Below are 18,142 nucleotides of genomic sequence, written 5' to 3'. Positions count from 1 at the left end.
GGGCCCCTTACAAATGACCATTTTTTGAAAATTTATTGCTCTCGAAGAAAAACTTTCCTTGCTTAAATGTATGAACCTGGCATCCCATTTATCCCACTGCTCTGCACCTGGTTCTTTTTAGACCTGCAAGAGAGAAAATGTCTTCCTGCTTGGCCTTTGAGATGCTTTCAGATCTTATGATCTGAGTGTTCTTATTTTGATAGTCCCTCTTTGCTAATAGCAGTTGTCCTCTTTCCCCATAGCAATTGTCCTTTGGAGTAAAGTCTTTCCTTAGCTAAGTCTGGATTTGCCTTATGTTTGAGAGGTCTAATCACCAGCCTCACTGCTATTAATAACCAGTGCTGACATGCTGGTACAATCTGCCTCCAGATCTCCATGGACAGACCCATGGTTACAAAGCAAGATGATTAGTAACATTATTAATAGAATGCCAATATATTTCATGCTATGTGCACGTACAGATGCTTGAGCAGCACACAAATGAGAATTATAATAGAAGTCTCTTGCGTTTAAACCTTACAGCATAGGAGAAAAAGGAAGAAGAGTTTTAAAACAATGACAAACTAAGAAAGACATGAATAAAATCTAGAAGCCTGAGCACAGGAAGAATTTTCATCCTAATGAGAATATAGCAGATATATTCTTATAATAAAAATTTTTCATTTTTAAAGTAATAAAGGTGAGAGGGTGTGTTAAAGGGAAAGAAAAGCATAAGTGTGAAATCTTATTGTGCATTCAAATTTTATCAATCAAAAGAAACTCTTAAAATTATCTAGCTCCTTCTCTCAGCAACAATGGAGAGATATCAGGTTGATCTAAAATCTCCTGTGATACAGGGCAGGCAAGCCGCAAAATTGTGGCATAGCACAGGAAAGGTTTTGGCTTTGCTCCGGAAAGCTTTCAAGATCCAGCCAGTGGTGGAAGAAAACAGCTTCACTGAGGCAGTATGTTACAGCCCAGTGACTGCTCCTGCAGAGCAGGCTACCCCATAGGCCCTGTATAGACAGCAGCAGCTCAAGGGCAGTACTGCAGTACAACTAACATCTAATTCCAGTTACATGCAAATTAAGAGGTGGGTTATTCAGAAATTATAGAAAAGGTGCGATAATTTCTGAATTGTTGCCATGGAAAGGGATGGGAACTTCTACATCGTATGCCCGCATATCATGGTGGGCATATTCTATGAAGAGGTAATTCCCATGCCTCTTCCCTATTTCAGCCAGTCTTCATTCTGGTCCAGAGTCAAGTCTGCCTCCTACCTTACCTTCACTTAATAAGTGTTAGGAAACAATTACATATTTTCCTTACCGTGTAAAGGCAAATTATAATATTTACATTCATAGTGGAGCTGAGAAATACAGAAACTAAATATATAAATTTTATAAGAATATAGCACCTTCTGATAATCTTATAGCAAAGGAAAATGCATTAAAATTAGCACTTATGAGCAGAAAGTTATTTAGAGTATAATTGTCAACAGGATTAAAATGGATGAATATATAGGTATAAATGCAATATTTGAATAAAACATGTATATAAATGATCACATTTTAATTTGGAAAATGCTACAGAAGTGTTTTAAATGTAAAATTCTAAGCATCATAGCCCTGTTTAATTCAGTCAGAGAATTCAAAACAGAGAAAAATATAGTTAATTTGTTAATTTTTAAATTTTTTGTTCATTTTCTGTGTGAAACACCTTAATATGTGATAAGAATAGAAAAAAATGTTTATCTTCTATATCACAGAATAAGAAAATATCAAACAAAATGATATAATCTATATGGCTAGCAGAAAAAAAGTAAAATGATAGAAGACATTAAATGATGCAGAGATATTAATAGATTCAGAGTATAAAGTTCATATTCTAAAGGCAAGAGCACTTAGATTGAGTCAAAAAAGTTAAAAATATTTATTTCTCATAAAATATTTAACTAACCCAATGTAAACAAAATGCTGGAAACAAAGAATGACCACATATATGTCATTTAAAGGTGAAACAAATGTTTATCAAAATGAGATGAAAATACAGGATATAATTAATTATTAATAAAATCATGAACTGAAGCAAAAGGGATAATCTATTTTATCTGAAAGTTATAGCTGCTATTTAAATGACAAACATTTATTTGTAAGCACAAATATATGTAGCATCAAAATATGCAAATTATGAAACTTTTTAATTAGAAAGTACTGATAAAAACTAATAACGTAATATAATATTTTACAGCATGTGGAAATTATATAATTAAGAAAAACAACAAACATTATAGTATTTGACCTAAGTTAACTTAAAAATCACTCAATGGAATAGCTTTTTTGAAAAGCGGATGGATTCATATATATATAATTTTTAAAATAATTTTTTAATGGGTATGAACAATTTTTCTTATGTTTATTGATTATTCTGTTTTTGCTTTTGTAAATTCCTTTTTTTAAAATTATACTTTAAATTCTGGGGTACCTGTGCAGAATGTGCAGGTTTGTTACATATGTATACATGTACCATGATGGTTTGCTGCATCCATCCATCCCCCCATCATCTATATTAGATATTTCTCCTAATGCTATCCCTCCCAATCTCCCCACACCCTACTATCCCTCCCCTAGCCCCCAACCCCCAGACAAAAACCTTAAACTTCAAAACAGAGCCCACATAGCCAAGACAATCCTAAGTAAAATAATTTTCAAACAGTTGGATAGCCATCAAATTCATTTAAGAGGCTTGTATTCGATTTTTAATCTTGACAAATATTCCAGAAATTTTAAAAAAGTAATTATAAAGTAAGTTATTTTATGTTAATATATGTAAAGATTCTAACAACTGACTGAGTTTTAACTGATGAATTATTCACTACTAAAGGAGTACTAATAATGCACAAATAGATGAACATTTAAATAACATTGAAAATATTACTGAAATGTACCATAAAATCTTAGCATTCAAACGTCTACATAAAATGTGACCATAGCTAAAATTAGAAATGTACTTAGAAAAAGATAAAGTAAAAATTAAAATTAAAATATCTATTATTTTATCTTAGTAGATATTTTGCTCATTTTTTAAAATTATTTTTAAAGTAATTCTATGTAAATTAGTAAAGAGAATAAGACTATGTTCAAAACTAATAGCAACAAACTCTGGGTGAATTGAGCAGGGAAACAATCCAAATATGTATGGTAGTCTTTGATACATCCCTGAACTCCATGTACTGCTTTTGGTTTGTACCTTTTTGTTTGCCACTAAAGCACCTGGGCAGGATTAGACAAGGGCAACCAGGAGTTCAGATACTTTATTGTACACAACAAAATGCTAATGATATTTGGACTCTGCATGGGCAATTCTTGCTAAAAGATCATTGGCAGCAAGCATTGTTGTACTTCTGTTGAGCCTCATTCCAGAGATTAATTGTGCTTGATTACATATGATACTATTTTCATTGGAACAACTGATGTTGCCTGATATAGTGAGGTCTGATCTCCCTGGGATTACTCAAAGGATTTTGAAACACAGTATTTTTCTTGTCTTCCTTTAATCTAGCGACCTTGTTAATACAATCTGTTAGGGTAGTTTTTTAGTAATTCTATATTTATTCTGTTATTTTGAAAGCGTTATTTTTTCTCTGTTTTTTTTTTAATTCAATTCACAAAAACTCAGAAATTATTACATTTATTACCTGTTACTCCCATGTTTTTAAATTTAAAAAAAAAAGCAGAAAACAAGGTCATTAGCAACAACAACAACAACAAAAAACCCACAGCTCGACTCAAACTTTCCTAATAGAATATTAATCTTATTTTCTTTATGATTTAAGTAGGTTAGATAAAAGAAACACAAGTATTTGATGTATTGCAATAAATATGCTTAATGCCATTTTCTTTCTGTGAGAAAGTTGTAGGGTAGATTTTCAAGGAGAACTTTTTAAGTATTTAAATTTTTTTGTTCTAAATAACCTGTAATTAAAACTGAATAAATGAATAAAATTATAATGTCTATGTTTTTGTAGAATATTTTTCCTATTGTTAAGATGTTCTAGATTGAATTACGTATCCTGAAATTCCTATATTGAAATTGTAACCCCCAATAACTTGGATATAAGGCTTTATCAGGTCATAAAGGTGGACTTCTAATCTAACAGGATTAGTGGCCTTAAAAAAAAGAGGAAGAAAGAGAGTCATCTTTCTCTCGCCATCATCATTCACCACAAAAAGCCAATTGCAACCAGAAGGAGTTCTTACCAGAACTTGACTATACTGGCATCGTGTCCTCAGACTTCCAGCCTGCAGAAATGTGAGAAAATAAATTCCTATTGTTAAAGTTACCCTGCCTATGGTATGATTTTATGGCAACCTGAGTAAGATATAGCAGATTAACAAAACATTTTTTACTCTTACCATCTATGGTACAGAGACGTGTATATTAAGAGGCATTGCAGGGGAATATGTTGTTTAATTAGGTAATATATTACTGGAAAATATACATTATTGGAGAAAGTCACTTGGTACTTAATTTGTTTAAAATTAAGATATAAAACCTATATTTCTGTTGTCTTTGGAGGGGAATAATACCATACAAATGTTTCTCAGGAAAAATATACACTGTCCTCTTTTTAAAAGATTTATTGGTTTCATTTTAAATAACTCAACACAAAAATTAATGTTTCATTCTCTTCTCCTAATTTTCCTTGAGAAATGGCCTCAAAAGTTCTGAGTTAATTGTTTCTACTGTCTGACTTGTAATGTATTTGTAGTGTTGTGCTCAGAGTAAGTCTTGCTCTTATTACCTCCCATAAACAATTAAATCTTTTTTGAGTTGTTCCAAATAAGTCTTCAAATATTAAACTTTTTCAATTATTTATTAAAAGTCATCTTGCTTCCCATAATATATCGATTACAATAAATAATTGAAAAGGTTAATATTTGAAGACTTATTTGGAATATATATATATATATATATACACATATATATATATATTATTATTTTGCTTTTTTAATCAGTTATATACAATTTCTGTCATTTTTGAATTTTTGTCATTTTGGAAGCTCACTGGGCATACTAACACTGGTCCTGATCAGAAGTCATGCATAATATCCATGAAACTACCCACCATAATAACAAAAACCAGTGAGCAACAATCCTTCTATGGAGTATCTCTAAGCAGCCTTAACTGACTTAATAGTATGCCAGAAATATAAAATCTTTAAATTGTTAAAGTAAGACTTGGTGATTTGTCTTTTCTCCATTAGGCTTAATGCATTTTGAAAGTCGATGAACAGAATGAGGAAGAGAGCTCACATTGTAATAGCTAAGCCTGATGAATAAACTCACATGCTTATCATTAATATCAAGCCACTGGTGAGACTTCTGCACATGCATAAGTATTATTCTTGGCTGCAAAACGGTAAAGGAGGCTGTAGGAACTACCTCCACATTTGGTTCTCACAGTCTCGAAAATGCGTTAGCCTGAAAATCACACTTTCTTCTTCTAGACATAAAAACCTTTGAAATCCAGCAATCCTTTTTATTTTAACTTTAGATTTCTAGTCTGTATTTCGTTAAGCATATTTCCCACATTTTTCTAGGTTTTGTGATACTGATGGGTTTAAAAGGCTTTACTCAGGAGAAAAGTCTCATTCTGGAAGAATCATTTCTTTTCCTTGTTCTAGTTATAGCACACATGATTTCACAGAAAATAATTTTTAATTCCATCCCTAAGGTTAAAATTACCTTTTATATTTCATGAATAAGGGAACACAATATGAGAAAGCAACTTACCCCTTGTAGAAATGTCACAAAAATAACAAATGAAATCATCCTTCCACATTTGCATTTACTTTTACTCTTGTAAAATAAAGTTTCTTAACACTCAATGTTGACATGTAGGGCCAGGTAGGTTTTTCTTGTGGGAGGCTGTCCTGAGCATTGTAGGCTGTTTAGAAGCATCCCTAGCCTCTACCTGCTAGATTCTAGTAGCATTCCCAGTGGTGGCTGCCCAGAATGCTTTCAGACATTCCCCAATGCTGTTATTGTGGGATCTGTTAAAACCACTTATTTGGGCCAAATAGATTAAACTATCTTTTCTTCTCACTAAACATATTCTTCCTCTAAGACATTGTTTTTCAAAGTCCAGTCTCTATTGCTACAAATAATGTTTAAGTGTTCATGAGAACTATTTCTGGTATTTTATTTTTTACTATGTGTGTTTGTGCGAGCGTGTGTTTTGATTATTTTGTTTTTTGCTTTAGTTTCATTTTGGGATTGGCATAGACACAGAAGAGAGAAATAAGAAGTATTAGCAATGCAAGTTCAATAAATTGGCAGTGACAAATTTTACTCTATGCTTGATTAAATTGTCAATATTTTCACTAAGACTAAAGAACATTAATATGATTAGCTACAGCATTTTTAAAGGAGAGAGTGAGTTTAAAATTTTGTTTTAAATAAGTGACCAGCATTTCTTCCTGACCATGGAGGATGTTCAGTAAGGCTTTTCATGTCCTCAGCTTCACTTTCGGTAACACATTAACTCTGAATACATTAAACAATTGCAGAAAAATGGCCTCATTAAACGTGATATGATATTTACTAACCATAAGCATGCACACACACACACACACACACACACACACACACACACACACACGTACACAAAGTATAGGCCTAGAGAAATAGCCCTGGTTATAAAAATATGACAGCGATTCTTATCAAATCTATTTGCAAATCTATACTCACATTTTTCGTAATAACATTTACATACATTCAGCTGCTATTTATTTATTGCTGGATCATACTGTAGTTGCATTTCTAGTCTGAGAAGCTTCCATACTGTTTTTAATAATGTGTGGAGGAATTTTTTTTAATAAAGAAACCTCCAGTTGGGTATAGTGTTTCAAGTCTATAATTCCAAGTACTGTGGTCAGAGGACCTTCTGAGCCCAGGAGTTTGAGACCAACCTGGCAATATAGTGGGTTTCTGCTTCTAAAAAGAAAAAAAATTAAAAATCTTACTCAAAATTTCAGGAGCTGACTTCAATTCTAGAAGTTTGAATAACTTTAAGACTGACATATTAACAAGATTATTGCCCCTCTAGTGGTTTGAAATTTTCCTGCCAGTAGGGTGATAATGATACACCATTTCAGAAAGGATGAGAGAAGTGAGTTAGAAAGGAGATTTGTAGTAGCGACTATGGATTTTTCTCACATATAAAACCATGAAACTTCAGTAAAATTTGTAAAAGCAAAAAATACAGACTCCAACTTTTTTCAGTGATGTATCTTTAGCTAATTACTCAATTGAATCTTCTTTATTTTATGACTTAATACCTCAGGAAATAATTGTTCACAGGCATTTCTTCTCCAACTACTCTAAGATCTTTTATTTCACCATGTAATTCTTGTTTTAATAAAGGAATATATGTCAATAATATTTCTGCTACTTTTAATCTCATATAATGTTGTCAAGCAAAACAGCTCATGCGATTATCTGCTTTTGATTGCCTCAGGTATTTTAAAAGCGTATTAACACTTGAAGTAAAATAAAAGTTAGGATTTCTTTAGTCACATGCCCTCTCCTTTTCTCATTTCATCTCTATTCCTCTCTTGTCCCATCGTGATTATTATTGTATTCTTATCCAGTCAGTGCAACTTCAGATCTTGTGCTCATTACCACATCCACTCACAAATACAAAGTATTGATATGTTCTGATTAAAGTCTCTGTCTTGTTTAACTCATTGGTCTAAGCATATACTTGTGTCTTGGACTGGTTGTCACACAACACAGTATGTTCTCAGTAGACACAGGAGTTGCTTAGCCTTTGCCCATTAGCCTTAGTAATGGCTGTTTGTTGCATCCAAGAAGGCTTTGTGTATGTCTACACTCTGCACAATGGGGTGATTGTAAGAGGATTACAAGTTATATAAGCAGGCAGAGTAATCTCCTAATTAGAGATAAAGCTAGAAATCAATTCCTCTTTATATAACATAATGACAATGCCTTTTAAACAGTTAAAGGTTCTTTCTGAGCAATAGATCTTGTCACTATTGCTCATTAACTTCTCAGTCAATGTTGTGTGGATCATGGAAGCTTTGTGTACATGGCAAATATTAAAAGTCAGTCACATTTAAATTTATTCTTTATTTTAATCTTTGAAAATGTTGCCTGATTCTTGTAAAATAAAGCAGTACATAACATGTGCAACAAAAGGACTTACAGAAAAAAGACATCCTCAACCTGTGAGATCTATGTTAGTCAGAGTTTCTTCTCTATTTACATATGGATGCAGCATACACACATACAGACATACACAATTTTTCCTGATTTTTAAAAATAAACAAAACAAGTTGTTAGTCCTTTTCTATAGAATTCGCTTCCGAAATGAATAATTCATTCAAAATTGTTTGAAGGAGTTGAATAATTATTGATTTGCTGAACACAATCACACATAATATCTATGTAAAAATGCAAGTTTCACACATAGGCAATGGGAAAAAATATTTCTATAAATTTTTTTGTGCATGGAGCTAAAGATTTTATTACTTTCATTAATTCTTCATTTCCTTTCAAATAAACATTATATCATGGAGTTAGCTGGAAGTGTATTTAAAATGTCTATAAAGCCTGAGACAAATTTTATTTTAGAAGTAAAAGAATATATGAAAGAAATTGAATAGGATTATTTGGGAAGTAACTCACTAAAGCACTAATTAAATTAATTCTACCATAGAAACATTGATGTTAGAAAAAGGAAGAAGGAAAGAAATAAATATGTTCCTGAATTCTATTGTGGAATTTCCTTTGTAATTTAAGAAATCAATTCACAAATATAAAACACAACATTTTTGAACTTATTTATAATTAACTTTCTGGCCCACATATTTAATAGTTAATTTTTTTCTAATAATGCAAGTTGAATGATAAATCAATAACAATCTTAGTTCTTCACTGGAGTTTAATAGAATCCATATATATCACATATGTATGAATATAATCACATGCATATTTGCAAGTTTACCCAATAATATAAAATTATATCTGTTACGCTCTATGTGTCAGTATTTATATAACTTCTAATAGTATTTATATAACTTCACCATAGAACAGTGCATTTTAATAAAGATACTGTTTACTTCTGGAAACAAATCCTAGATTTTAATTTTGGCTATCATATTAAAAATTAATACAGAGGCAATAATTCTCAAGATGTTTTAGTTTCTGTGTAAGCTATCATCTCTACTTTACATGTTTGGCACAGCAAAAATAAAAATTTTCATGAATGCTGTATACCTTACACTTCTTTCTTCTTTACCCCTGCATTGCAAAAATGCAAGCTTTTCTATAAGGGCACCCTGTGGCAGATATTTGAATTACTAAATAAATTGCACACTCAATAAAATTAGTCTCTATATACCCTCAATAGCTATAAAACAGGATTTGAAATAGACCTTCTTTTACCCTAATTTAATGAATTTATTTGTTTAATTTTTGGTCTTCCAGAATATTGGCTACATCCTTAAAACAGGTGGAGTGGGGAATGTAGACAGGTACCTCCCATATTATTAAAAAGAGAGAGAGAAAGAAAGGATTAATGTCTTATTAAGAAATAACCACATAAGGCTGGATGAGGTGGCTCACACCTGTAATCCCAGCACTTTGGGAGGCCAAGGTGGGAGGATCACCTGAGGTTGGGAGTTTGAGACCAGACTAACCAACATGAAGAAACTCCGTCTCTACTAAAAAGTACAAAATTAGCTGGACATGGTGGTGCATGCCTGTAATCCCAGCTACTTGGGAGGAGGACAGCTTGAACCTGGGAGGCGGAGGTTGCGGTGAGCCGAGATCAAGCCATTGCACTCCAGCCTGGGTGACAAGAACAAAACTCCATCTCAAAAAACAAACAAGCAAACAAACAAAAACTACATGAATTTCTCATTTTAGCCTTTATAAAAAGAAAGCTAAACATCCATTAAGATCAAGGATTCTACAAAGAATGCTGTCACTATCCTGGCCAACATGGTGAAACCCTGTCTCTACTAAAAGTAGAAAACTTAGCTTGGCATGGTGGTGTGCACCTGTAGTCCCAGGTACCTGGGAGGCTGAGGCAGAAGAATCGCTTGAACCAGGGAAGTGGAAGTTGCAGTGAGCCGAGATTATACCACTGCACTGCCCCCTGGCGACAGAGCAAGAGTCTCAAAAACAAAACAAAACAAAACAAAACAAAACAAAACAAAACAAACAATGCTTTCAGTTTTAGCTCTCAAGACATATTTTGAAGATATTTGCAAGAAAATGGGAAAACATCACTTTCTATTTGAATACTGCTGAGTTAAACATCATGTGGGTTATATGTACTGTTGTAAGAACCTAGACACTTGGTAGGACACTCAAGAGCTTTGGGACACCTTCACAAGTTGTCAGGAATTTGGAAAGAATAGAGATTTCTGTCTGTTTTTCACCTACTTCTCCAGAATGTACACAACAGGGGATCCTAATTTTGAGTATGTTCCCTGATGAAGATGTGCAACAGCTCAGAGAGCGTAAAACCAATGAAATGAAAAAATGTTTTTACTTTCCTCTCCTGCCTTCTCTCTCCTCCTCTGAGCCTGGAGTGTCCATAGCTAGCAGGATAGAAAGGTGAGGGGATGGAAGAAGGTGACTAATGAGCACATCTCATTGCCCAATGCACTCTCCAAACTGTGCACCAGGCCTGACCTGCAGGATGGGAGAACTTACAATTGAATGCAAATTAGTGTCGGTTTAGATTAGATTGGTCTTTCATACTGAAAATGATACCAAACTTAAGGTCTAGAAACTACATATTACATACGATGTGCACACCAAGGATGGAAAAGGGAATTCTGACAAAACATTTGTAAAGACCATGGTGGAATAAAAATGGTAAAAAGCAAAATTATCAGATTGTTTATTAGTGAGTCCCACACATTAAGTAAATTGCCTCTGCCTAAAAGTAGTCAGGTTTCAGGAAAACCCTTCTATTCAGAATACAGTCAGGCAAGAGCAGAGATTCAACACTGTCCATATGAAGAATATGGGACTTTTCCCCAACAGCATTCATTTACCTATCATTTTTTTCTTATTGTCAAAAATCTAATAACTGAATATTATTTGGGGGAAATATGTCATAGAAAATCTTCATGAAGACACAAATATAAACGTATATACCACTATTATTATGTAGTCCTAAATTATTTATTACAAGTGCTTCAAAATTAGTAGCTCTCTCCAAAAATATATTTTACACTCTCAGGCTAGGTTTTTTAATAACAAACACTATAAATCTGAAAATCAAAGACAATTACCATTACACCACTGAATGCCAGATGTAATAAGCTAACCAGGAGAAGGCTAATATTCCTAAGAAAATACCAGTACCTCCCAATTAAGCCACACATCTTGATGAACATATGTGATGGAGGGTGGCTGAGGGAGGGGAGATTTTTAGAAAAGAAAAAAAACTGGGCCACGGCATTTAAGAATAATACAGATTTGATGATATTCTATTTTATATTTGTAGTGACTCATATGATCATAAAAATACATGTAAAAAATTGATTGGCTCAATAAACACATATGATTAAAATGCTTTTGAAATAAGAGAAAGTAATTTCCCTAATCTATTGAACATTAAGGAAATTAACCAAATGCATAAAAGCATCATACTCTGTGATATGGTACCAACTGCTATGAATTCAGTTTAACATTGAACTGAATAGCAACCAGTACATAATTATCAGAATATTTAAAATGACACATGATTTGCAGAGAAGACAAACTAGGTTGACAATATTTTATGATAATATACCAAAATATCTATATTAATTTTATTCATTCATTAGAGTAAAAAAGTTTGTCAATGTACAAAAAATGCACATTACAGATAAGCAATGTAGCTATGTAATTTTAAATATCTTTTATTGAAAATATCATTGAAGTATGATATCTATAAGAATAAACACAACTGAAATTGTCTAAAATCTTAATGGTGGAAATTTTAAGACTTTGAAGAAATCTATAAGATATCTATTTTAATAACAATGATACCTACAAATTTAATGTACATTATACATGAGAATGACAATGAGACACTAAGAAAAAACATTTGCCAAAAAGGAGCAAAATATGTGAAGTAGAATTTCATTTGTGAAGAAGCATATTATTATGTAGAAGAATACAAATTAAGTTGCAGAGATACAATGTTATAGTCATCACCAAAAGTAGGGAGAAAGGAAAAGGAAGAGGAAGAGGAGGAGCAGGAAGACTAGGAGGAGAAGGAAGAGAAGGTAGACAATAAAAAAAAAGGACATTGGCCAGCATTTGTTACCATGAAGAAATATTACTTAGTAAAAACACTTAAAACTGGTTGGCATCACCTATTAAAGTATAGTTTGACTGAGTGCATTCTACAAAATAGAAAATGTTTTGCTAAGTATATATTCCAGAGAAACTTATCTTCATCTATAAAGAAGGGATTTTTGTTAATTAAAAATATTCAACTTTCAACTTGCATCAGGAACTGATCAAGACATTAAAAATGTAGCTATGAGCAAAACACAGTTCTCTGCTTTCCTGGAGTTTTAATTCCATTGGGGTAAGTAAATATTAAACTAACTACATAAAAAACTTCAGATGTTGATAAGAAAAGTAAAGCAGTCAAGGGCAATGAGTAATAGAAATCAGCCTGAGACATTTTCCCCACAAATGACAATTTGGGAAAAAGATAAAAATGAGATAAAGGAGACAACTCTGCATATTTTAAGATAAGTTCAGTCATAGGAAATGCCATGTGCAAAGAACAGGTAACATGATTGCCTGAAAAGTTGGAGGAACAGCATGTCAGGAATTTTTACAATAGCTGGTTTCCTAAAAGAAAAATATGAAAGCATCGCTCATTTACATTACTAGTGATATGAATAAATTATGCTACATTTGTACAAAAGAATATTATATATTAAAGAAAATAAATAAACCTGATAATTATCAGGAATGTAATGTTCTGTTTCCATTTTTTAAATCTGACTGCTGACAGCATTTAATTCCCACTGTTTTCTCTTCTCTACTTTCTATATCTGTGAAAACCAGTAAGAAAACATTATTAATTTCTTCTTTGGTGCAAATTAGAATCTCTGTACTATGCAAACACCAGACCAGCCATGGGAACCCTCACTGAGCTCTCATCCTGCAGCCACAGCAACAGGCAGTGCCGGTTCTTCCTCCTTGCCCTTTCAACTGGCTTTTGGACCTACTTGTTAGCTGCCTTGCTCTTCTAGAAAGCCTTTTCATGTGAGCATAAACATTTATACATTCTATTCGTATATGTGTTGCACCTCAGCAACTGAGCTAGATTTTAGAAGGGAAATTCCATCTTGCTCCCACATAGAGACCACAAGACAGCTGCTACAGAGCAGCATGTGTAGGTGATGATCACCACTGTTAGGGTGTCTGTCTTGTCTTGCTTTGGCTTCCTAAATGGTGTGTTATCTAATGTCTGCATACTTTTTTTTCTTTTGAGATGGATCCTGGCTCTGTCACCCAGGCTGGAGTGCAATAGTGCAATCTTGGCTCACTGCAACCTCCACCCTCTGGGTTTGAGCAATTCTGCCTCAGCCTCCCGAGTAGCTGGGACTACAGGCATGAGCCACCATGCCCAGCTAATCTTTATATTTTTAGTAAAGACAAGGTTTTACCATATGGGCCAGGATGGTCTTGAAGTCCTGGCCTCAGGTGACCTGCAGGTCTTGGCTGCCCAAAGTTCTGGGATTACAGGCATGAGCCACCATGCCTGTCCCCTGCATACTCTTCGAATTGTGTTTCTGCCTGCAAGCAAACTTGCACTTTGAACTGAGCTTCTTTTTGCTGCCTTTGCTGAGTTCGGCCATGCTTCTGTTATAGACTTAACTGATGAATATCAGAAGTATCCTTACTGGCTTCTGAAGAAAGGATTATGAAATTGAGACCTTCCTTAAATTGGCCCTGGCTCATGCATCGTAACCTGGATGTATCTGTATTTCAGATTAAGGTATGTGCCTTGATTCTGTCTAGTTTTTTTTCAGCCTTCTGTTAAAAAAATATCAAAAACTGAGTAGGTTATAAACAAAAGAAATTTCTTTCTCATCGTTCTGAAGTCTGTGAAGTTCATGAACAAGGTGCCGGCAGATTCAATGCCTGGTGAGGGCCTGCTTTCTGGTTGATTGGCAGTCATCTTTTCCTTGTGTTCTCACATGATAGATAGGGCTAGCTGGCCCCCCTGGGGCATCATATGTGGGCACTACTCCCATTCATGGGAACTCTGCCCTCACAATCTAATTATCTCTCAAAAGCCCTCATCTTCTAATATCATCACCTTGGGAATTAATATTTTCACATATGAATTTGAGGGGAACATATATATTCAGGCCATAATATCACTATATGTAGTAGCTGAAACTAAGCTTAGGAAAAAGACTTGCCCTGTGACTATCAGCTTTATGCCTTAACCAGGCTATGATTTCCAGCCTAGGAAGCACTTCTGGGGAAGACTGATGCGCTGCATATATATGGGTTCACCAGGTGGCCACTCCTATGGAGAAAGAATAGACACCTTTTGGTGTATTGGGCCCACATTCATAGAAGCAGAGGGCTCACTAGAACTGCAGAAATGCCTTTGCTGCTATTGTTCCCTGTGTCCCTTTTATTAAAGATGGTAGTGATTCTTGGAGCTACAGGAAAAAAGTCCAAGACACTTCTCTGGCACAGACAAGGTATTAATTTTAAACTGCGTTAAGCCCAACTCCTTAATCTCAATAAAGCTAGCATTACCATGGAAGAGACCTCTAACTAACTCCTATAAGACTTATTTGAAACTGTAGGCAAAAGGTAATGTGTAAATATAAGCAAGTGGAGGAAACTCAGTCAAACCCCTATTGCATGTCCAGTAACCTCAAAAAAACAAAAACAATAAAAAATCTGAATAAAGAAGACAAAAACTAAATCAGACATCTGTAATTTGACACAATTAGAAATCCAAAATTTACTAAAATAATTTATGTAAGAAAAATAGAAGGACTTTGATGATTTTTTACTGCTACAAGAGAGGAAACTTCTGGATTAAATTTAGCAGATGCTAAATGTACCAATTAGAAAAATCTAATGACCTTTCTCAACACTAGGGCTCAAATTACAGTTACATCTGGGAATCTAAATAATTTTAAACAAGATATACTGTTTAACATATGGGGGAATTACCAATGAAAGCAGAAGAAAACAAGTATATTTCACCAGAACTACTGTGTTGGGCAAATTCCCATTGTCACAGTGCCCATTGCCCTAAAATATTCCATCAAAGACAGAAACTCTTACCATACAAGTAAAAACTTAAATATTCATAAACAGTAACTACATAAAAATTAGTTAGTAATGAAATTAAGTTAAATTAAATTTCATTTAAATCTCTAGCCCTTAAAATGCTTTTGATATAATAGGACTTATTTTGTCTCCACCAGTTAAAATAGTTAATACTGCTTAATATAAATTAAAAGATGACCTTTAAGAATAGAACCCAATTATATAATGCCTATTTAGATAAAGATTGATAATCCTCACTGTTTCTTTTTTTCTTTTTTCTTTTTTTTTTCTTTTTCATATAACCACCCAATTTGGCCTGTTTTTAAACCTGGAGAGAATAAGTAGTACTTCATGGTAGATCAGTGGTACTTACGGTAGATTAGTTTCCATACTCAGTCTTATTGAAATTGCTGACTCGATCCAACCACTGATAAATGCTTTGCAGTCACATATTGACTAATATGCTCTGTTCACAGCCTATTTAAATAGCCTTTAAACTGTAGTTTGTCTTCATCTTCAAAGGGTTGTAGTACACCTTTATTTAGTCTACCATGAAGGATAACAGCTGTGTCATCATACACAATATTTGCAGGAAAGATCTTAACCATATCCAACTTCTTCTAAGAACACAGGTATATCATCACAGCAATAACATCCCTTTATGAATTGATTCATTTGGCACACACAATCAGGGCATACAAATACTCACAAAATAAGCTCTAAAAAATGGGCCACATTACCTCAGAATAATTTCTGGGCATTATTTAGTCAGTTGAGGGACTTCATCCCTGAGATTGTTAAGATACAACAATTGAAGGACTCAGCACCAACAATATTAAGATGAACTCAACATCTTTTATGTCTTTTGGAGATCTAGAGGAAACATACTCCAAATTTTAAATTTTAGTTAAGGCCACAAATGCTGTTATTTATAAATTGGCCCACTTTGGCTGGATCCTCCTCTAATAAAAGTCTTTGAAGTCTGACCAAATTCCAGTACAACAGACACTTCCATCCGTGGCCCCCAAAGACTCCTTCACCCTACAGAGTATAGCAAACTTCTCTCATACCTCCTAGACTTCTTCAGCCAGCCATCATGGCCAGACATTGTCTATGGCTTTTGATGTAAGAAACTGTCCTTGGCTACATGTTATCCGCCATAAGAGTAGTAATTGTTGGACATATACATGGACCTTATTGAAATAGGAGATTTCATAGGCACTAAGCCTTGAAACCTCTGTACCCACCTGCCCACCTGTTATAATTTAGGTCATGGAAGAAGCACTTTTTATGCTTGGCATGACCATTTGCTAAAATAAAAACAGTAACAATAGAATAAAACATTCTCGGCCTCTCTGGATAATCCCAAATGCAAAAGGTGTTGCATTCTTTTTCCTCTCCTCATTCTTTTGCCAGATGCCATGGTGCTAGATGAAGTTATCCCTCTGCCAGACCCCTTGGCTATCTAGGAATCTCCTTGTGTTCAAGTGAGTAAACAGCAAGGAGCATTTCTAAATTTCATGGATGGCAGTACCGTATTACATATGATGAAGTCCCCAGGAGAATTATTGCTATCTACCTTTCAATCATATTACAGATCAAGACACACAGAAAAGGGTTAGCACAATTGGCCAGGATTTGGGCATTCATTCTTAGCACTGGATGCCCTGGCCAACAACAGCCCCATCTGCACATTTTTACAGACTCTTGAGCTATTGCCAATATCCTGGTCATCTGATCCAGTGAATGGCCAAGGCAACAATTCTTTTTCCAAGGTTTCTCTATTTGTGGTAAAGAACACATGGGCTAAAAAGTATAAACCACAGTTCTATATGTCTCTGTACATAGTACAGCCACAATACAAGTTCTCATCAAGACATCTGTACCCTTTGGATTTCATTAGCTTTCATAGTGGCCAAGGTACATCTCACTTCTCCAAAGTGCTCAATGCTGGGCTCTTGGACAAGGCATTCAGTGAAACTAAACTTTCTTACTGGCCCAGGCTATAGTTCTCACAGAGTGTCAGACATGTAGCTTACTAAGACAAATTTTAATTGAATGGAACATGGCCCATTTCAGAAAAAGTATTTCCTGTTTTTTGATGTTTTACTGATAATAGCCTTCAAGTCCCACTCCTACTTCCTTGCCTGTATCTAAGCAAGCCATAACCAAAGCCCAGCTGCTTCCTCCTTTGGTACCAGCAAGAAGTTTAAATAATGCAAGTCACTGGCCCAAACAGGAACTCTCACTCTGGTCCCACCCCTAATCACAATTGGAATAATTAAAGCCAGTTCCTACTCTTTTCTCTCTCAAGTCATTTTCAGACCTGCATGGAAGCCTTGCTTGCTCTTTCCTGAAAATCTCATTTTACTTCTGGTAAACCTTTCCATGCTATTTTAGGGGATGTGAATGTATAAATTATGAATTAATGCAATTAAAATTAATATAAATTCCAAAAGTGTCCATATAGGCAGTGACAACTACATATTATGAGAGCAGGGCATGCAGAGGATTTTGAGAACATTGAAAATATGTTTCTTGCAGGGTACAGTGGCTCACGCCTGTAATCCCAGCATTTTGGGGGCCGAGGCAGGCGGATCACGAAGTCAAGAGATGGAGACCATCCTGGCCAACATGGTGAAACCTTGTCTCTACTAAAAATACAAAAATTAGCTGGGCATGGTGGCACGCATCTATAGTCCCAGCTACTTGGGAGGCTGAGGCAGGAGAATTGCTTGAACCCGGGAGGCAGAAGTTGCAGTGAGCCGAGATCACACCACTGCACTCCAGCCTGGCACCTGGTAAC

The sequence above is a fragment of the Cebus imitator genome, unplaced genomic scaffold (assembly GCF_001604975.1).
Source record: "Cebus imitator isolate Cc_AM_T3 unplaced genomic scaffold, Cebus_imitator-1.0 Scaffold395, whole genome shotgun sequence".
Taxonomy (NCBI): domain Eukaryota; kingdom Metazoa; phylum Chordata; class Mammalia; order Primates; family Cebidae; genus Cebus; species Cebus imitator.
The sequence above is the reverse complement of the archived record's forward strand: the minus strand, read 5'-3'. Positions refer to the sequence as shown.